The following is a 21697-nucleotide window of genomic DNA, read 5'->3' as shown; positions in this document are numbered from 1 at the left end:
TGAAGGAAGCTGCTCACCCAGATCTCCTCTCTCTCTCTTCGCACAGACTGGAACCTGCATGAGGCCATGACCCGACTCCAACCATGGGGGAAGGGCCATCTTTGGAGGCAGGACCCTGGAGCTCATGAGCTGGGCTTCCCTAGCAGCCTCCATTGGCTGACACCCCACAGATGAGAGAAGCAAATCTCCTTCTCACAGATGCCACTGTGTTCTTGGGTCTCTTTGCTACAGCAGTTTTTAGGCTTTATCCTAAGAAATACATCTGATTATGAAGTAACTCTTATTTACAGTTTAGAACCACCAAATGTTAGATCCAGAAGAGTTTCAAGAAACTGTATCTCTCCCTGGATAAGGACTCAGAAACTTTAGGGCCTGAGAGCTATTAGGTGATGAGTTCCAAGTCAACTGACCAATGAGAAGCGGAACAGAGAACAGTGCTCAGCTCTGTAGCCTCTGAGTCTGCCCACAGTTGCACAAGATACCTCAGCAGTACCACCAGCATCACTGAGAAGTGTCACTAAGGCCAGACTGAAATTTTCAGCTATTAATAAGAGCATGTAAGTCTCCTGCAGGAATTTGAGGTCCAGGTCTTCCAGGACCCAGCCCACCTGGTTCTCCACCTCACGTCCTCTACCCTCTGCCTGGCCTAGGTCACTCCTCTACACTGGCCTTCTTGGATTTTTCTCTAAAGCACTGAGCTTGCTCTGGTCTTAAGTCCTTTATGCTTATGACTCTCTCTGCCTGGTTCAGTTTTCCTCTTGACCCCTCCATCACAACCATTCCTATCTCCACTCACAGGCCACTTCCTCCCAGGATGCACCCTGACCAGCTCACCCAGAATTGTGTTCCCTGCCCCATTCTTCACTTTGCTTTTACCTTTCTTCACAGTATTTCTCTTCTGGCAGTATATCAAATGATTGTTGGGTGCCTTTCCAACAATGTCAGCTCTTGCAGGCAGGAACTTCGTGTTCTTGATTTACCACTGCGCTTTTCAGTGCTTAGAATGGTCCCTGGCACAAAGGAGGATCTTGAGAAAATTTGTTCAGTGGATGAAGATGGCTCCCAAAAGCCATGTGTCTAGTTTACCAACTGTGACCCCAAAGCTTAGTCCTCCAGAAATGTACAGAGGGCACAAGGGGAATACAGATGGTGAGGCAAGTGCTAAATGAGATGGTTTAAAAGCACAGGAAATGTTTTGCACAGGTGAGGAGAAACCGGAAGGCTCCATACAAAAGAGTGAGATGGGGAGAGAACACATACGGACCCCAGCACCCACAGCAGAGGTCAGGCAATCAATAGCAAAGTTAAAATGGCCCTTTTAAACACCTCTGATAAAATCAATTTGGTCATTACCAGAGCTGAACACGGGGCACGTCGGCCTCATCTGTTAGCAAGATCTTTATGATCTTGTTAACGGATCCCGACATAGAAGCTGTAAAGGTTATAACCCAACTTGTAAAGCTAATCTCACATTGGCTGTGGGATAATAAAGAACCTACAGAAAAATTCCCACTTAGCCATATGCTACAGCAAGAAGTAAGGGTTTGTGTGGCTAACAGTTTAACTCTCCCACTGCCGAGATGGAGGAAGCTATTGTGGAAGCAATGATTTCAGTACGCAGGGTCCTCAGATACAACAGCTTAGAGGTTGGGTTTAACAATCTCCCTTCTATTCAAAATGACTTAAAAATAAAAGCCAGGATGCTACCACCACTGAATTATGCTGGGATCAAGAAGAAATAGCAACTTGGCAAAAGACTCTGCCCAACTTAGTTTTTTTTTTTTTTTCAAAGGTAGTTCTGTTTTGGGAAGCAGCTATATAACACCGGGAGCCCAGCCTGGTGCTCTGTGATGACCTAGAGGGGTGGGATGGTGAGGAGTGGGAGGTGAGCTCAGGAGGTAGGGGATAAATGTGTGGTTATGGCTCATTCTCATTACTGTGCAGCAGAAACCAATGCAACATTGTAAAGTATTCGCTGATAAAAAATAAAAAAAGGAAAGAAAATAAAATCACACTATTTAACTGGTTAAAAAAAAAAGATAGTTCTGTTTTATATTTGTATATCCATAAGTTTAAATCCTTGTATTATTATTATTTTGTATGTGAGTTTGGGGGCATTCTTCTTAAATTATGCAGCCTCATTTCTTGATTCATATTTTCCTGGATCATATGGTCCAGGGCATCTCTATGGGAGTAGAACAGAAAGGGAAAAACCAGTTTGCGCTACACAGCCAGTCCAGAAAACACAACAAAATATCACAAAACCTTTCTGAATGGCCTTGAAAAGGAAACAAGGGGATAGTGTGAGTGCACCAGGCATTTAGTTGCTACTGAACATGAAATATGTGTGGAAGATATGATACAATGTCTGAAATTTGATTTAAAATGCTTCAGCAAAGAAAAAAGGGCCAGATAAAGCAAGTATGGCAAATCTTAAGTGTTGAATCTGAGTGTTGGGTTTGCCAGAGTTCATTGCACTGATGGCTCTCTTTATGCATGTTTGAAGTGTCCATGCCAAAGCCTTTGACTGTGTGGATCACAATAAACTGTGGAAAATTTTGAAAGAGATGGAAATTCCAGACCACCTGACCTGCCTCCTGAGAAACCTATATGCAGGTCAGGAAGCAACAGTTAGAACTGGACATGGAACAACAGACTGGTTCCAAATAGGAAAAGGAGTCCATCAAGGCTGTATATTGTCACCCTGCTTATTTAACTTATATGCAGAGTACATCATGAGAAACACTGGGCTGGAAGAAGCACAAGCTGGAATCAAGATTACCGGGAGAAATATCAATAACCTCAGATATGCAGATGACACCACCCTTATGGCAGAAAGTGAAGAGAAACTAAAAAGCCTCTTGATGAAAGTGAAAGTGGAGAGTGAAAAAGTTGGCTTAAAGCTCAACATTCAGAAAACGAAGGTCATGGCATCTGGTCCCATCACTTCATGGGACATAGATGGGGAAACAGTGGAAACAGTGTCAGACTTTATTTTGGGGGGCTCCAAAATCACTGCAGATGGTGATTGCAGCCCTGAAATTAACAGATGCTTACTCCTTGGAAGGAAAGTTATGACCAACCTAGATAGCATATTCAAAAGCAGAGACATTACTTTGCCAACAAAGGTCCGTCTAGTCAAGGCTATGGTTTTTCCTGTGGTCATGTATGGACGTGAGAGTTGGACTGTGAAGAAAGCTGAGTGCCGAAGAATTGATGCTTTTGAACTGTAGTGTTGGAGAAGACTCTTGAGTCTCTTGGACTGCAAAGAGATCCAGCCAGTCCATCCTAAAGGAGATCAATCCTGGGTGTTCATTGGAAGGACTGATGCTGAAGCTGAAACTCCAATACTTTGGCCACTTCATGCGAAGAGTTGACTCATTGGAGAAGACCCTGATGCTGGGAGGGATTGGGGGCAGGAGGAGAAGGGTACAACAGAGGATGAGATGGCTGGATGTCATCAACTCGATGCACATGAGTTTGGGTAAACTCCAGGAGTTGGTAATAGACAGGGAGGCCAGGTGTGCTGCGATTCATGAGGTCACAAAGAGTTGGACACGACTGAGTGACTGAACTGAAGTGTCCATAAGAAAACAGTCCTTATTGATGGAAAACTTTAAACAGTGGCTCTGTCTCCCTCACACAGAGTTTGTGAGTGACTGCCTGTGCAGGTGGATATGTAGCAGTCATATTTCTTCAACAGGTAAAGAAAGTGTTACTAAAGCAGGTTTAATGCTTTGGAGAGCAGATACCTGAAGAATATTTACTTATTTACTGAGTTATTCATTTATGTTCTTATGAAAAGGAATATGTCATCACTTTTATTCCTCCTCTTTAATTCTCATTTACAATGAGGTCTTAGTTTTTCCAATCATGACATTCTCAACCATGATACATTGTAGGAACATACCCTCATTGGTTGATGAGGGAATATCAGAATGCATTAAGCCACATGAAGGAAACACTCAGTAGAACACAAACCAGGAGACCTGACTTTGAACCCCACCATCCCTTTGTTCTCAGCAGGCCACATTTTGTTGGCTGGATAAGGAGTCCCATTGGTGGCATATGATAGCAGCCCAACCTTTCAAGCTGGCCAGCTAAACCAAACACGGACCTAAATAGAATCAGACGTCTCTTGTTGATGATCCCAAACAAAAAACCTGAGAAATCCTGGCAACCCTATTAAGTGGTTCTTTTCAGGTAAACAGCTGTCTCCAATTTGCAGTTCAGTCTCTCTCTAGGTAATTTCTTTTTCTTTTTATTTATTTTTGTAATTGAAGGATAAATGCTTTACATAATTTTGTTGTTTTCTTTTAAATCTCAACATGAATCAGCCTTAGGTATACATATATCCCCTCCCTTTTCAACCTCCCTCCCATCTCCTGCCCCATCCCACCCCTCTAGGTTGATACAGAGACCCTGTTTGAGTCTCCTTAGCCATACAACAAATTTCTGTTGGCTATCTATTTTACATATGATAATGTAAGTTTCCATGTTACTTTTTCCATACATCTCACCCTCTCCTCCCCTCTCCCCATGTCCATAAGCCTATTCTCTATGTCTGTTTCTCCACTGCTGCCTATATATAAGTTCTTTAGTACCATTCTTCTAGATTGCATATATATGTGTTAGAATACAATATTTATCTTTCTCTTTCTGACTCACTTCACTCAGTATAATAGGTTCTAGGTTCACCCACCTCATCAGAACTGACTCAAAGGCATTCCTTTTTATGGCTGAGTAATATTCCATTGTATATATGGACCACAACTTCTTTATCCATTCATCTGTTGATGGACATCTAGCTTGCTTTCATGTTCTAGCTATTGTAAATAGTGCTGCAATGAACAATGGAATACATGTGTCTTTTTCAATTTTGGTTTCCTCAGGGTATATGCCTAGGAGTGGGATTGCCAGCCATATGGTGGATAAATGGCCATTTATTCCTAGCTTTTCAAGGAATCTCCATACCGTCTTCCACAGTGGTTGTATCAATCTATATTCCCACCAATAGTGCAAGAGTGTTCCCTTTTCTCCACACCCTCTTCAGCATTTATTGTTTGTAGACTTTTTGGTGATGGCCATTCTGACTGGTGTGAGGTGATATCTTATTGTAGTTTTGATTTGCATTTCTCTAATAATGAGCAATGTTGAGCATCTTTTCATGTGTTTATTGGTTATCTGTATGTCTTCTTTGAGGAAATGTCTGTTTAGGTCTTGTTCCCACTTTTTGATTGGGTTGTTTGCTTTTCTGGCATTGAGTTGTCTGAGCTGCTTATATATTTTGGAAATTAATCCTTTGTCAGTTGTTTCATTTGCTATTATTTTCTCCCATTCTGAGGGTTGTTTTTTCACCTTGCTTATAGTTTCCTTTTCTGTGCAAAAGCTTTTAAGTTTAATCAGGTCCCACTTGCTTATTTTTGTTTTTATTTCTGTTACTCTAGGAGGTGGGTCATAGAGGATCTTGCTTTGATTTATGTCATCGAGTGTTCTGCCTATGTTTTCCTCTAAGAGTTTTATGGGTTCTGGTCTTACATTTAGGTCTTTAATCCATTTTGAGTTTATCTTTGTGTATGGTGTTAGGAAGTGTTCTAATTTCATTGTTTTACATGTAGCTGTCCAGTTTTCCCAGCACCATTTATTGAAGAGGCTGTCTTTGCCCCATTGTATATTCTTGCCTCTTTTGTCAAAAACAAGGTACCCATAGGTGCATGGGTTTATTTCTGGGCTTTCTATCTTGTTCCATTAATCTGTATTTCTGTTTCTCTGCCAGTACCACAGTGTCTTGATGTCTGTGGCTTTGTAGTATAATCTGAAGTCAGGAAGGTTGATTCCTCCCACTCCATTCTTCTCTCTCAAGACTATTTTGGCTATTCGGGGTCTTTTGTGTTTCAACATGAATTGTGAAATTTTTTGTTCTAGTTCTGTGAAAAATGCCATTTGATAGGGATCGCACTGAATCTGTAGATTGTGTTTGGTAGTATAGTCATTTTCACAATAATCATTCTTCTTACCCAGGAACATGGAATATTTCTCCATCTGTTTATGTCATCTTTGATTTCTTTCATTAGTGTCTTGTAATTTTCTGTGTACAGTTCTTTTGTCTCCTTAGGTAAGTTTATTCCTAGATTATTTTTGTTGCAATGGTGAATGGGATTGATTCCTTAATTTCTCTTTCTGATTTTTCATGGTTAGTGTATAGAAAGGCAAATGATTTCTGTGTATTGATTTTGTATCCTGCAACTTTGCTAAATTCACTAATTAGTTCTAGTAATTTTCTGATACTATCCTTAGGGTCTTCTACGTACAGTATCATGTCATCTGCAAATAGTGAGAGCTTTTCTTCTTTTCCAGTCTGGATTCCTTTTATTTCTTTTTCTTCTTTGACTGCTGTAGCTAGGACTTCCAAAACTATGTTGAATAACAGTGGTGAAAGTGGACACCCTTGTCTTGTTCCTGATTTTAGGGGGAATGCTTTCAGTTTTTCATCATTGAGCATAATGTTTGCTCTAGGCTTATCATATATGGCCTTTACTATGTTGAGGTAGGTTCCTTCTATGCCCATTTTTTGAAGAGTTTTAATCATAAATGGGTGCTGAATTTTGTCAAAGGCTTTTTTCTGCATCTATTGAGATTACCATATGATTTTTATCTTTCAATTTGTTAATATGGTGTATCACACTGATTAATTTGCATATATTGAAGAATCCTTGCATTCCTGGAATAAACCCAACTTGATCATGGTGTGTGAGTGTTTTAATGTGCTGCTGAATTCTATTTGCTAAAATTTTGTTGAGGATTTTTGCATCTATGTTCATTAGTGATATTGACCTATAGTTTTTGTGTGTGTGTGTGTGTGTTGTCTTTGTCTGGTTTTGGTATCAGGGTGATGGTGGCCATGTAGAATGAGTTTAGAAATGTTTCTTCCTCTGCAATTTTTTGACAGAGTTTTATAGTCATGAGCTCTTCTCTATATGTTTGATGAAATTCTCCTGTGAAGCCATCTGGTCCTGGGCTTTTGTTTTTTGGGAGATTTTTGATCACAGCTTCAATTTCAGTGCTTGTAATGGGGTTGTTCATAATTTCTATTTCTTCTTGGTTCAGTCTTGGAAGATTGAATTTTTCTAAGAATCTGTCCATTTCTTCCAGGTTATCCATTTTATTGTCATATAGTTGTTCATAATAGTCTCTTAAAATCCTTTGTATTGCTGCATTGCCTGTTGTAACCTCTCCTTTTTTGTTTCTAATTTGGTTGATTTGATTCTTCTCTCTTCTTTCTTAATGAGTCTGTCTAAAGGTTTGTCAATTTTATTTATCTTCTCAAAGAACCAGCTTTTAGTTTTATTAATCTTTACTCTTGCTTCTTTCTTTTTCATTTATTTTTGCTTGGATCTTTATGGTTTCTTTCCTTCTGCTAATTTTGTTTTTTGTTTTGTTTTTGTTCTTTTTCCAGTTGTTTTAGGTGTAATGTTAGGTTGTCTATGTGATGTTTTTCTTGTTTCTTGAGGTAGGATTGTATCGCTATAAAGTTCCCTCTTAGAACTGCTTTTGCTGCATCCCATAGGTTTTGAGTTGTCTTGTTTTCATTGTCATTTGTTTCTAGAAATTTTTTTGACTTTCCCTTTTGATTTCTTCAGTAACCTGTTGGTTATTTAGAAACATGTTTAATCTCCATGCGTTTGTGTTTCTTACTGTTTTTTCCTTGTAATTGATATCTAGTCTCATAGCACTGTGGTCAGAAAAGATGCTTGATATGATTTCAATTTTCTTAAATTTACTGAGGTTTGATTTGTGACCCAAGATACAATCTATTTTGGAAAATGTTTCATGTGCACTGGAGAAGAAGGTGTATCCTTCTGCATTTGGATGGAATGTCCCAAATGTATCAATGAGATCCATCTCATCTGATGTATCATTTAAGACTTGTATTTCCTTATTAATTTTCTGTTTTGATGATCTGTCCATTGGTGTGAGTGGGGTGTTAAAGTCTCCTACTATTATTGTGTTACTGTCAATTTCTCCTTTTACTTCTGTTAGTTTGTCTTATGTATTGAGGTGCTATTATGTTGGGTGCGTAGATATTTACAATTGTTATATCTTCCTCTTGGATTGATGCCTTGATCATTATGTAGTGTCCTTCTTATCTCTTGTAACCTTCTTTGTTTTAAGGTCTATTTTGTCTGATATGAGGATTGCAACTTCAGCTTTCTTTTGCTTCCCATTTGCATGGACTATATTTTTCCTTCCTCTCACTTTCAGTTTATATGTTTCTTTAGGTCTGAAGTGGGTTTCTTGTAGACAGAATATATATGGGTCTTGTTTTTGTATCCATTCAGCCAGTCTGTGTCTTTTGGTTGGAGCATTTAATCTATTTACATTTAAAGTGATTATTGATATATATGTTCCTATGCTTACTCCTTGGAAGGAAAGTTATGACCAACCTAGATAGCATTTTCAAAAGCAGAGACATTACTTTGCCAACAAAGGTTCGTCTAGTCAAGGCTATGTATGGTTTTTCCTGTGGTCATGTATGGATGTGAGAGTTGGACTGTGAAGAAGGCTGAGTGCCGAAGAATTGATGCTTTTGAACTGTGGTGTTGGAGAAGACTCTTGAGAGTCCCTTGGACTGCAAGGAGATCCAACCAGTCCATTCTGAAGATCAGCCCTGGCATTTCTTTGGAAGGAATGATGCTAAAGCTGAAACTCCAGTACTTTGGCCACCTCATGCGAAGAGTTGACTCATTGGAAAAGACTCTGATGCTGGGAGGGATTGGGGGCAGGAGGAGAAGGGGACGACAGAGGGTGAGATGGCTGGATGGCATCACTGACTCGATGGACGTGAGTCTGAGTGAACTCCGGGAGTTGGTGATGGACAGGGAGGCCTGGCATGCTGTGATTCATGGGGTCGCAAAGAGTCGGACACGATTGAGCGACTGATTTGATCTGATCTGATTGCCATTTTCTTAATTGTTTGGTGTTGATTTTGTATATCTTTTTTCTTCTTTTCTATTTCTTGACTATGTAAGTCCCTTTAATATTTGTTGTAAAGTTGGTTTAGTGGTACTGAATTCTCTTAACTTCTGCTTGTCTGAAAAGCCTTTTATTTCTCCATCAATTTTGAATGAAATCCTTTCCAGGTACAGTAATCTTGGTTATAGATTTTCCTCTTTCAGTACTTTAAATATATCCTGCCATTCCCTTCTGGCCTGCAGTTTCTGCTGAAAGATCAGCTGTTAAGTGTATGGGGTTTCCCTTGTATGTTACTTGTTGCTTTTCCCTTGCTGCTTTTAATATTCTTTCTTTGTGTTTAGTCTTTGTTAGTTTGATTAGTATGTGTCTTGGCATTTTTCTCCTTGAGTTTATCCTATATGGGACTCTTTGTGCCTCTTAGACTTGATTGACTATTTCCTCTTCCATGTTGGGGAAATTTTCAACTATAATCTCTTCAAAAAATTTCTCATATCCTTTCTTTTTTTCTTCTTCTTCTGGGACCCCTATAATTCGAATGTTGGTGCATTTGATATTGTTCCAGAGATCTCTAAGACTATCCTCAGTTCTTTTCATTCTTTTTACTTTATTCTGCTCTTCAGAAGGTATTTCCTCCATTTTATCTTCCAGCTCACTGATTTGTTCTTCTGCTTCAGATATTCTGCTATTGATTCCTTTTGGAATATTTTTAATTTCAGTAATTGTGTTGTCTCTGTATGTTTATTCTTTAATTCTTCTAGGTCTTTGTTAATTGATTCTTCTATTTTCTCCAGTTTGTTTTCAAGGTTTTTGATCATCTTTACTATCATTATTCTGAATTCTTTTTCAGGTAGTTTGCCTATTTCCTCTTCATTTATTTGGACTTCTGTGTTTCTAGTTTGTTCCTTCATTTGTGCAGTATTTCTCTGTCTTTTCATTATTTTTTTTAACTTACTGTATTTGAGGTCTCCTTTTCCCAGGCTTCAAGTTTGAACTCTTTCTTCCTTTTGGCTTCTGTCCTCATAAGGTCTAGTGGTTTGTGTAAGCTTTGTATAGGGTGAAACTTGCACTGAGTTTTTGTTTGTTTGTTTTTCCTCTGATGGGTAAGGCTGAGTGAGGTGGTTATTCTGTCTGCTGATGATTTGGCTTGTATTTTTGTTTTCTTTGTTATTTAGATTAGATGCGGAGTCCTGCACAGGGTGCAGGTGGTTGGGTGATGCTGGGTCTTGTATTGAAGTGGTTTTGTTTCTGTGAATTCTCACTATTTGATACTCGCTAGGGTTAGTTCTCTGGTAGTCTAGGGTCTTGGAGCCAGTGCTCCCACTCCAAAGGCTTAGGGCTTGATCTCTGCAGATGTCACTGAGTCCCTTTCACCTCCCTTCAGTATGATGACATCAAGTGGAAATGGCATGCGTTTGGGAGGCAAGAGGCTGACAAACAGGAAGCACAACTGAGCCCGAGCTTTGTTCAACCTTGATGGGGACCTCGATGTGGTCCCTTCCTCTGTGTGAGCAGGGTATCTTTTTTAAAAAAATTATTTTATTGAAGTATACTTGATTTACAATGTTGTGTTAATTTCTGCTATACAGCAAAGCAATTCATATGTGTGTGTGTGTGTGTGTGTGTGTGTGTGTGTGTTCTTTTTCATATTCTTTTGTTATGGTTTATTACAGGATATTGACTATAGTTCCCTGTGCTATACAGTAGGACCTTGTTGTTTATCCACTCTATATGTAATAGTTTGTATCTGCCAACCCCAAACTCCCAGCCCATCCCTCCCCCTCTTCCCCCTCCTCTTTTGGACCACAAGTCTGTTCTGTGTGCCTCTCTGCAGGTAATCTCAGTTCACCATCTAGAATAGCAATCTGATCCTCATTTAACAAGATGGAGTGATCTCCATCAGGATTTTTTTTCTTTTTTTTTTCTGAGTCCTACATTAAAAAAAACTCATTTGAAGATTATTCAAGGGCAACTTGCACTTTGCTGTTGTAACAATGTATTCACTCTTGTACACTGGACAGCAGATTTTCTACCCATCTTCTGATTCCCTCACCTCCCTCTGTGAAGTAAGTAGTGAGGATATTGTTAAACCATTTTTTCTGTGAGAAAACAGTGTCAGAAAAATGGAGGGGCATGTTCAAGGTCAACTGGTCTCTGTACGGTAGAGCTGGGGCCAGAGCTCAGCCATGTGATGTTTTCAGTGGTCCATGCAATTATTCCTTCATCTGGTTGAATCCTTTAAGGGCTCCTCCCGTGCCCACATTAAAAGCCAAAAAGCATCCAGCAAACGGCATCAGAGACACCTGAATCCTGGCTCCAGGAGCTCCCTGTGTTCTCTCATCATCCACACCAGTGCTAACTTTTTCACTACTAGGCATTCTGGCTTTACAGTCTGACTGTCCCTTCTTATTCTGGGCAGTTAGGATTGGATTAACCAGAGTTTAGATGGCTTACTCCTGCACAAATAAGTGCCCCTTGTTCTACTCCCTGTATCTGTGAACAAGATGGAGGAGCCTTGCCCAAGTCTCTGGGGCCCTCCTTGCTGCAAAGGGGAGAGATGGGACCCCTCGGATATTTTATTATCGAAATGCATGGGGATCCACTCTGCCACATATAGGCCTCTGCTCTGCTCTCTGCCCTTCTAACCCACAATATTAAAACAGCACTCTCAAGGCCTTTATGAGTTCAGAAATCAACCCATATCCAGTGACATAGCTTTAGTTATCTCTAATTTCAGAACTGTCACTTATTTTGTCCCAGAACCAAATGAAAATGTGAAACTGTTTGAACATCTAGTAAATAGACAACATATGGACAAACAGATCTTTCAGCTCAAAGTGGAATTTGCTCAAGTATGAAGCTTCAGACTTGTCGTCTATACAACCTGGTTGAGTGGATGATTGTTCTCTCCCAGACCATGTTGTCAGATACTAAATTAGATGATGGGGATACAGCAAGACAGCAATGATCCCTTACTCAATGGTGCTTAGGAGGAGATGCCTACAGTATGGGAGTATCAGCCCAAGCCACAACCAGTGACCCAAATTCCATTCTGGTCATCCATTTCACATCAGTCCCATTCATGCTCCTGGAGGTCATTTCTTCTCCCCAGGGAAGTCCAACGACTGCTCTTCACGTCCATGAACTTCAAGAACAGAAAGTGTTTGGGAGGAGGGCATGGAAAAATGTAGCTTATGTTCAATTAGCCCTGCCCTTAGCACATTCCTTTTGCATTGTTGGTCACTTGAGGGCCTGTTGACTTTTTTCAGGGCCATCAAAGAATATACACAACAGGGACTTCTTCCTGCTTATATACTTTCCCTACAAACATCTTGGGTTTTATTTTGCATTTTAAAAGATTCTTATACATGATCTAAATATTCCAAATAATTCCTGCAATTGTTATATGATGAACATAACTGATTTAGTGTTCTTTATTTACACCAATCAAGCCTGTGCCTCAATTTCCAAAGTTGCAGAACAAATAAAACAAACCATTTCCCTGTTGCCACTGTGGGATGTCAATACGTCACGTGGCTTTAAACTTAGACATTAGGAACCTTTCAGCCAATTTAACATCTTCCTGACTGTTAATATTTTTTCCCCACCAGTCATGTTTGGTATCACTTACTGAAGGGTGATTTCCATATGGCTATAAAAAACATACTAAAGAAGCAGGCAAACTTTCAGGATTTTAGTTTGAGCAAATGAAAGCAAAGTGACTAATCAGAGTGAATATGACTCAGTCAGGAACATCCACAGCAGAATGAATCAGCCTCAGACAGCGTCTGGCACAAAGTGCTACGTCTTCTACGACCACCGTGTCTCAGATAAAGTACCAAGCTGCACAGAAATCCGACAGCACTTCTAAGCTGACATGAGTCTTATTATTATTATATATTATGCTGAAACTCTGAGCCTTCCGGTAAGTCATCATTTTATATAGTTGGAACAATGACAGTCAAATTCCGCCACAAGTGGCACTGTCAACTCTTCTGTGAGGACTACCGTCTCCTCACAGTGACATTCAAAGTACAGAGTCTCCTTCATCTAAAGGAACTGTCCTATCCGCTCGCTAATGGGAACAATTCATTTAACCTGCACTGGAAGTACAGCCAAGGAATGGAGTGATGTGTACATGATCCAGGGGGAATCGGCCCTCCCAGCCGGCCCTGCCCACCATTTGATTCACTGATGAGAGTTCTACTTTCTTTCCACTTAGGCTGACTTACAAAAAAAAAAAAAAGGACATTCCAGAAAAATTCAGTTACCTATTTAGCCAAATCCCCTCAAGCGGCTGGCTTGGATTAAATATCAACTTCCTAATTCCAGAAGCTGAGGAACAGGAGGCCCACATTTCTCTGATTTTGTATCATTTTCATGCCCCTTTCACTTTCCCCTCTCCCTGCCTCAGCCCACCGCAAGGCCACGTGTGTCTCTGACAGGCTGCAAAGCACGGATTCCTCATCTGTTTTAACGACGGGGGATGCTTGTGCTTTCACTGCAGTGCATCCTGGCTTCTGAAAATCCTCGCTTTTCAGGACCCTCGCTCACTGCCACTGACCCCCTCACCAGGTTACATTTGCAGAGCCAAGATTCTAGAAACAGCACCTACAATCATTAATGTATTAAACCGCTGTCCCAAAATGACTAAATGCATTATTTCTGCTGCAGGAGAAAATGCTGAGGGGAAGCAAGAGCAAAAGTAAAGGACCCGATTTTCCTAAACTGGAGATGGCCTCGGAGGCATTTATATTTTGAAGGACACAGTAGCAATTCTTCTGATCATTTTTTTTGGTAGGGTTTTTTGAATATAAGTTTTTATTGGAGTATAGTTACTTTACAATGTTGTGTTAGTTTCTGCTTTTCAGCAAGGTGAATCAGCTATAGGTATACATACATCCCCTCTCTTTTGTATTTCCTTTCCATTTAGGTCACCACAGAGCACTGAGTAGCATTCCCTGGGCTATACAGTAGGTTCCTATTAGTTACCTATTTTATACATAGTATCAATAGTGTATACATGTCAATCCCAATCTCCCAATTCATCCCCCCACCCCATCGCCTGCTTTCCTCTCTGGTGCCCATACATTTGTTCTCTATATCTGTCTCTCTTTCTGCTTTGCAAATAAGTTCATCTGTACCATTTCTCTACATTCCACACATATGCGACATTATACAATATTAGTTTTTCTCTTTTTGACTTACTTCATTCTGTATGACAGTCTTCTAATCCCTAAGTCAATGAGTGTGAGATGGTCCCCTTAAACCGATACAATAGAGAAACAATACCTGCATTTAGTCTGGGAAACATGGAAACTGTTTTCTGAGATTCTAAAGGGTTTCACAGGGGACCAAAAGTGAGGGTCTGATGTCTAAAAGGAGACTTATGCTCAGCCCTCACTCTTGACCGGCTAAGATGATAAACAGGGGGAGAGATTTCTGAGCTACAATGAATGAAACACAACTCCAGCTGGGATGGATTCCTTTTTGTGGGATTTTGAGCAATTTCCATATCACAAATTTTACCTCTAGTTAGGTCTGCATTGGAGAAGGAAATGGCAACCCACTCCAGTGTTCTTGCCTAGAGAATGCCAGGGACGGGGGCACCTGGTGGGCTGCCATCTCTGGGGTCGCACAGTCGGACACGACTGAAGCGACTTAGCAGCAGCAGCAGCAGCAGCAGCAGCAGCAGCAGGACTTCCTTAAGAGATAACTAAGTGCCATGGCAGTTGCAACAATAAATATCTACAGAGCTACATTAACCTCAACATACTGCTTTTCCAAAAACCACAAGCCTAGGGACTTCCCTGGTGGTACAGTGGATAAGAATCCACCTGCCAATGCAGGGAACATGGGTTTGATACCTGGTCTGGAAAGATTCTACATGCCTCAGAGAAACTAAGCCCATGTACCACAGCTACTGAGCCTGCATGCTTCTACCACTGAGGCCAGTGAGCCTAGGGCCCGTTCTTCACAGTGAGAGAAGCCAACACAAGGAAAGAAGCTTGTGTACCACAATGAAGAGTAGCCCTAGCTCACCACAACTTGAGAAGGCCCATCTTCAGCAACAAAGACCCAGCTCAACCAAAAAAAGAAAAAACACCAAAGAACTCCAAGTTAGATGCTCTGTGTCCTATATGGCTGCCCAAATGAGGCCTCCCCTCACCCCAATCTCCTCAGTTCAGTTCAGTTCAGTCGCTCAGTCGTGTCCAACTCTTTGCGACCCCATGAATCGCAGCATGCCAGGCCTCCCTGTCCATCGCCAACTCCCGGAGTTAACTCAGACTCAAGTCCATCGAGTCAGTGATGCCATCCAGCCATCTCATCCTCTGTCGTCCCCTTCTCCTCCTGCCCCAATCCCTCCCAGCATCAGAGTCTTTTCCAATGAGTCAACTCTTCGCATGAGGTGGCCAAAGTACTGGAGTTTCAGCTTCAGCATCATTCCTTCCAAAGAAATCCCAGGGCTGATCTCCTTCAGAATGGACTGGTTGGATCTCCTTGCAGTCCAAGGGACTCTCAAGAGTCTTCTCAACACCACAGTTCAAAAGCATCAATTCTTCAGTGCTCAGCTTTCTTCACAGTCCAACTCTCACATCCATACATGACCACTGGAAAAACCATAGCCTTGACTAGACGTACCTTTGTTGGTAAAGTAATGTCTCTGCTTTTGAATACGCTATCTAGGTTGGTCATAACTTTCCTTCCAAGGAGTAAGCGTCTTTTAATTTCATGGTTGCAGTCACCATCTGCAGTGATTTTGGAGCCCAGAAAAATAAAGTCTGACACTGTTTCCACTGTTTCCCCATCTATTTCTCATGAAGTGATGGGGCCAGATGCCATGATCTTCGTTTTCTGAATGTTGAGCTTTAAGCCAACTTTTTCACTCTCCACTTTCACTTTCATCAAGAAGCTTTTTAGTTTCTCTTCACTTTCTGCCATAAGGGTGGTGTCATCTGCATATCTGAGGTTATTGATATTTCTCCTGGCAATCTTGATTCCAGCTTGTGCTTCTTCCAGCCCAGCGTTTCTCATGATGTACTCTGCATATAAGTTAAACAAGCAGGGTGACAATATACAGCCTTGACGTACTCCTTTTCCTGTTTGGAACCAGTCTGTTGTTCCATGTCCAGTTCTAACTGTTGCTTCCTGACCTGCATATAGGTTTCTCAGGAGGCAGGTCAGGTGGTCTGGAATTCCCATCTCTTTCAGAATTTTCTATAGTTTATTGTGATCCACACAGTCAAAGGCTTTGGCATAGTCAATAAAGCAGAAATAGATGTTTTTCTGGAACTTTCTTGCTTTCTCAATGATCCAGAGGATGTTGGCAATTTGATCTCTGGTTCCTCTGCCTTTTCTAAAACCAGCTTGAACATCTGGAAGTTCACGGTTCACGTATTGCTGAAGCCTGGTTTGGAGAATTTTGAGCATTACTTTACTAGCATGTGAGATGAGTACAATTGTGTGGTAGTTTGAGCATTCTTTAGCATTGCCTTTCTTTGGGATTGGAATGAAAACTGACCTTTTCCAGTCCTGTGGCCACTGCTGAGTTTTCCAAATTTGTTGACATATTGAGTGCAGCACTTATACAGCATCGTCTTCCAGGATTTGAAATAGCTCAACTGGAATTCCATCACCTCCACTAGCTTTGTTCGTAGTGATGCTTTCTAAGGCCCACTTGACTTCACATTCCAGGATGTCTGGCTCTAGGTGAGTGATCACACCATCTTGATTATCTGGGTCATGAAGATCTTTTTTTGTCCAGTTCTTCTGTGTATTCTCGCCATCTCCTAGTCACAGCAAAACCCCAAATTGGACCTTTCTACTGATCTGTTACACAGTGGATATTAAAAGCAAACAAGGTATCATCTAACTAGCTGTACTCATGCCTCAACATGCAGTGTTGTCCCTCCTTTTAGAAACACTGGTGGGCTCCTATTTAACTTTCCGTTCCCCAGCACTAGAAAGTTCAGGGCCAGTCACACACTGCAGAGTTTCCACCTGCCCTGAAACAAATAAGGCTTGGTCTTGTGTTAATGCAACCAGACCTTCTGCTCAGTACAATCTGGGGTCTAGGGTGACCCTGAAGAGACATCAATTTCTCTTTTTTACACTTTGTTCGAATTTCATGGTTATTTTTGTTATTGCAAAATCCAGTGCTTTATGATAAATTTATAGAGTGCCTAGGGGGATAGCCATTCATATTGTATAACATCTCATTCACGGTTCCTCCGGGATGGAAATGCGGAGTTGTACCTCTCAGTCAGCCAACAACTCTCCCCTGTGAAGTTGCTGTCTGACGGGACAAATGAGGCTCCTGTGGGATTCCGCACGCACGCAGAACATGAAAGGCGACAGCGCGAACGCGGTGCCGCTCCACTCCTGAAGTCGGATCACCCAGGCAAGCTGGAAAAACTCCTGTGTTTGTACTCATGAAATGATTATGTATTTTATTGCAGAACTGGTAAAAGTACCGATCTCAAGTGATTTTTACATACTTGACATGCTGAACTTGATGTGTTGCCCTTCTTCTTTCTTTCCAGAAGTGTCAGCAGCCACAGTCCTATACCAAGGAGTGGAGAATGCCATAGGAGCAGCAGACCAGCACAGCCTGCCGGGGATGATTTGAAAACAAAGAGCCCAGCTAGATGCTGGTTTGCTTTTGATTTTTACCATGGGCTGACAATTCTAAACAATGTCAGTGATAAAATATTCCTTCCCCAGGGCCAGCCACTCCCATCACCTGCCCCTGTTTGATATGCCACTGGGAAAGCCTTCCAGTATTTTCTTGAGATCCATCATCATTTAAAAACATAAAAGTAATGTATATTTACTGTAGAACATGTGGACAGATTTTTAAAGATTTAAGGAGAAAATTAAAATCCTATTAACTCTATCACTTATGAATAATCATAGTCCTTTATGCCAATTCCTTTTTTGTTATTAAAAATAATTCTACTCTAATTATCCTTGTTACATGTATCTTTATTAATATATATATATTTTTAAAAAGAACCTTCTTGAAAGCTTAACTTCTAAAAAGAAATGAACATATATCATTAAGATATCCTGTGGAAAAGTCTTCATCAATTTATAATTCCTGGAGTATAGTACACAGAACATTATCGTCAAAAAGAAATTGATACTCAGTTAGCTAAAAAGGTATCTCCTCTAAATTTATATCTTTATTTACTTATGAGATTGTTTTCTCTAAGATTGTTGATTTTTATATTCCTCTTTTGCTAGTTACCTGTTCATAATTTCTGCTTATTTTTGTATTGCAGTATTATTAGTCTTTTACTTACCAATTTATAATAATTCTGCAAAGATAGTCACATATTGTTTATTTCTTTTTCTACATTTTGTTTCAGCTCAGTCGCTCAATTGTGTCCGACTCTTTGCGACCCCATGGACTGCAGCATGCCAGGCTTCCTGGTCTGTCACCAACTCCCGGAGCTTGCTCAAGCTCATGTCCATTGAGTTGGTGATGACATCCAACCATCTCATCCTCTGTCATCCCCTTCTTCTCCTGCCTTCAATCTTTCCCAGCATCAGGGTCTTTTCAAATGACTCAGTCCTTCATATCAGGTGGCCAAAGTATTGGAGCTTCAGCTGCAGCATCATCCCTTCCAATGAATATTCAGGACTGATTTCCTTTATGATTAACTGGCTTGATCTCCTTGCCATACAAGGGACTCTCAAGTGTCTTTGTTTGAGTTATTATTTTGTTTGGATTATTATTTTTGCATGTGCAAGTTAAAATTTTTTATTTTATTTAAGGGGATAGAATCAAATATAGTGGTCTTTTATTTATAGTTTTTGCCTTGTTTATATGCACATAAAGACTTTGTCTATCCCCAAAATATATTTGCCTATATTTTATTTTTAGAATTTTAATTATTAAAAAAATTGTTTTAATTTATTTTCACTGGGTCTTAGTTGTGGCACATGGGATCTAGTTCCCTGACCAGGGATGAAACCCAGGCCCCTTGCTTTGGAAGCATACAATCTTAGCCACTGGACCACCAGGGAAGTCCTTATTTGCCTATATTAAAAAAAAAAAATTACTATTGTGATTGTATTCTTTATAGCTGATTTTAATTTTTAAATGGAATTTAATCTATTTAATCTTATCTATAAGATGCACTATTTTTCTTTCTTTAGCTTAAGCTTGTAGATAAATTATTCTACTCCACTTCCCGAGATTTGAGTCTAAACAATACACCAACTATCTTATGTCTTTCTTTGTTCTCCTCCCAAGTGAGATATGTCACTGTGTCTGTCATGTCAGGAAAAAAGTCAGGAATATCAAAAGGCTTAGATCCAAATTCTAGACCAAAAGTTTTATGTATAGAATTTGAGTTAGTTCACTCCTTCCTTAGAAAATGAGGCTAACATTAAGATTTAAAGCATTCATTTCTTAAACTCATTTTCACCAAAAAAGCCTAGGCACATGATTTGTGCATAAAAAGGTGATCATAGGGAGAAGCAGAGAACTGTAGCACCAATGTCTAACACTTTCTATAGCAGTGTTAGAAACTGTCGAGTTTCCCTCTTATCTGTAGAATATTTTGTTTTTGCTCCCAGTGAAAATTACTGGTGACATTTTAATAGTTACCAGTAGTTTTCCAAATAGAGCCGATTCTATAAATTAGGCCCATGTGCTCCTTACCCCGGAGAAGGCAATGGCACCCAACTTCAGTACTCTTGCCTGGAAAATCCCATGGACGGAGGAGCCTGGTAGGCTGCAGTCCATGGGGTCACTAAGAATCGGACACGACTGAGTAACTTCACTTTCACTTTTCACTTTTCACTTTCATGCATTGGAGAAGGAAATGGCAACCCACTCCAGTGTTCTTGCCTAAAGAATCCCAGGGACAGGGGAGCCTGTTGGGCTGCCGTCTATGGGGTTGCACAGAGTCGGACACTACTGAAGTGACTTAGCAGCTTAGCAGCTCCTTACCCAAGTTTGTTTAAATCAGAATTATATTCCAGAAGCTAAGCGGGCTTCATTCACTGATTTCCCACAGTACACAGAACGTGCTGTGACACTCTCAATGCTGTTCTGCTAGCTGATCTGCTTTTTGTCCAGGAGGAAAGCCAGGGAGGTCAGAGAGACAGGAAGGACCTTGCAGAGAGGCCTGTCCTGTCCAGATGTGGGAACTGTGCTCATTAGGAGACATGAGGGGGGTGGGTGGCTGGGGAAAGTACACATTTTATGAAAAGAAAAAAAAAAAAACCTAGAACATGGTAAAAAGTAATGTGCACTCTGGGCATCAAGTGGGATTTGAATAACAATTTCCCATTCTATTCAAAAGCATCCAAGATACAACAACTCTTCTTTATTGTTCCCTTTCGCAAGGACACCTGCCAGCAGAGCGGTAATAGAGAACATGATCTTCAGCAGCAGTGCTTCCCTTAAGTGGAAGTAAAACCTACAAAGGGGAGGGGAGCAGGCAGGCTGACCTTGATCCAGTCCCACCAAACCTGCCATCTTCAGTGTTGCAGAAGCTGGAGGAAGCAGAGCCAACGTGATGATGCGTAAGGGACAATTTTTACTCTGTTCACAGGGAACTGAAGTCCAAGGGACGTGGGAACTGAGTATAAACTTGTCATTCTCTACTTTGTGTGTCAGTGTGGAAGGACAGCCTAGTAGATACAGCAAGGAAAAAGTCAGGAATCTTCACTGATATATTTCACCAGCAATAAACATTTTCCTAAAAGAATGCATTATCCAAGGCATCAAGGAAGTTACTTAATGAAGAAAGGCACCTGGTTTCCCAGCCTTTACAGCTCCCCAAGTATTCCATGTTCTCAAAGACCTCTGAGCTTTCTGGTCCTCTGTTTTCTCTGCCAGGAATGCTATATACCTTTTTTCTTTCCTGGGCTAATTCCCACAAAACCTCCAAAGACTCAGTGCAGACTCCATTTACCAGCACACGCAGACTCTGCTGCTTGTCTCCTGCACCCAGCTCACCCTTCATCTGGTCTCGGTTTATTGTGCAGCTTCATCACAGCTCACAGGTACTGGTTAAAGGATGGGCGGGACATATTTCCTCCACAAGTCTACGAGCCCAGGTGTGGGTCTGCATCCACCTCTAGGAAGGGGTGATTTTTCTTTTTTAAAAAATTATTTTTGGCTGCACTGGGTCTTCAGGCTGCATGTGGGCTTTCTCTAGTTTCAGCGAGTGGGGGCTGCTCTCTAGTTGGTGTGCGGGCCTTTTATTATGGAGGCTTCTCGTTGTAGAACGCAGGCTCTAGAGCTCAGTAGTTGTGGGCCACAGGCTTAGTTGCCCTGCAGCACGTGGAATCTTCCCAGACCAGAGATTGAACTCATGTGCCCTGCATTGGCAGGTGGATGCTTAACCATTGGACAACCACCAAAGTCCAGGGGTGCTTTTTCTAAATTCCCCCAAAGTTGGCTCTCTTCTCCCTGCTTACCATTTTCAGAGCCGTCATGCCACATTACCTTTTATTTACTTAATTGTCTAAACACATCTCTTATGTACCCTCTATTACCCACCACACTCCCTCTCAAAGATAGAAAATACTACCCCTTCCTGTTAAGTACAGAGACTTTCGTTTCTGAATCTTAAGGTCCCGCCATTGCACCTGGCACATGTTGACTCCTTAGAAAATATCTCTGGGATGTTTGCTGAATGAATCAAAGGTCATTCTGTCAATTACACCACAATTAAAGGAAAAACAGTGAATGCCTTCAAGAAAT

At 40.9% G+C, this 21697-nt stretch overlaps 1 protein-coding gene and 1 long non-coding RNA gene across 5 annotated transcripts in view; one reads left to right on the top strand and one right to left on the bottom strand.

Annotated features, from left to right (window-relative positions):
* The window catches only part of LOC104973153 (uncharacterized), a 77449-nt gene extending 59501 nt beyond the window's left edge, over positions 1 to 17948 (top strand). Inside the window, exon 3 of the long non-coding RNA XR_809296.4 lies at positions 17514 to 17948. This is a non-coding gene — a long non-coding RNA (uncharacterized lncRNA). The remainder of the gene's footprint in view (positions 1 to 17513) is intronic.
* The window catches only part of RORA (RAR related orphan receptor A), an 809950-nt gene that overhangs the window by 215069 nt on the left and 573184 nt on the right, over positions 1 to 21697 (bottom strand). The window lies entirely within an intron of this gene.

Source organism: Bos taurus, chromosome 10, assembly GCF_002263795.3.
Source record: "Bos taurus isolate L1 Dominette 01449 registration number 42190680 breed Hereford chromosome 10, ARS-UCD2.0, whole genome shotgun sequence".
Lineage (NCBI taxonomy): Eukaryota > Metazoa > Chordata > Mammalia > Artiodactyla > Bovidae > Bos > Bos taurus.
The sequence above is the reverse complement of the archived record's forward strand: the minus strand, read 5'-3'. Positions and strand labels throughout refer to the sequence as shown.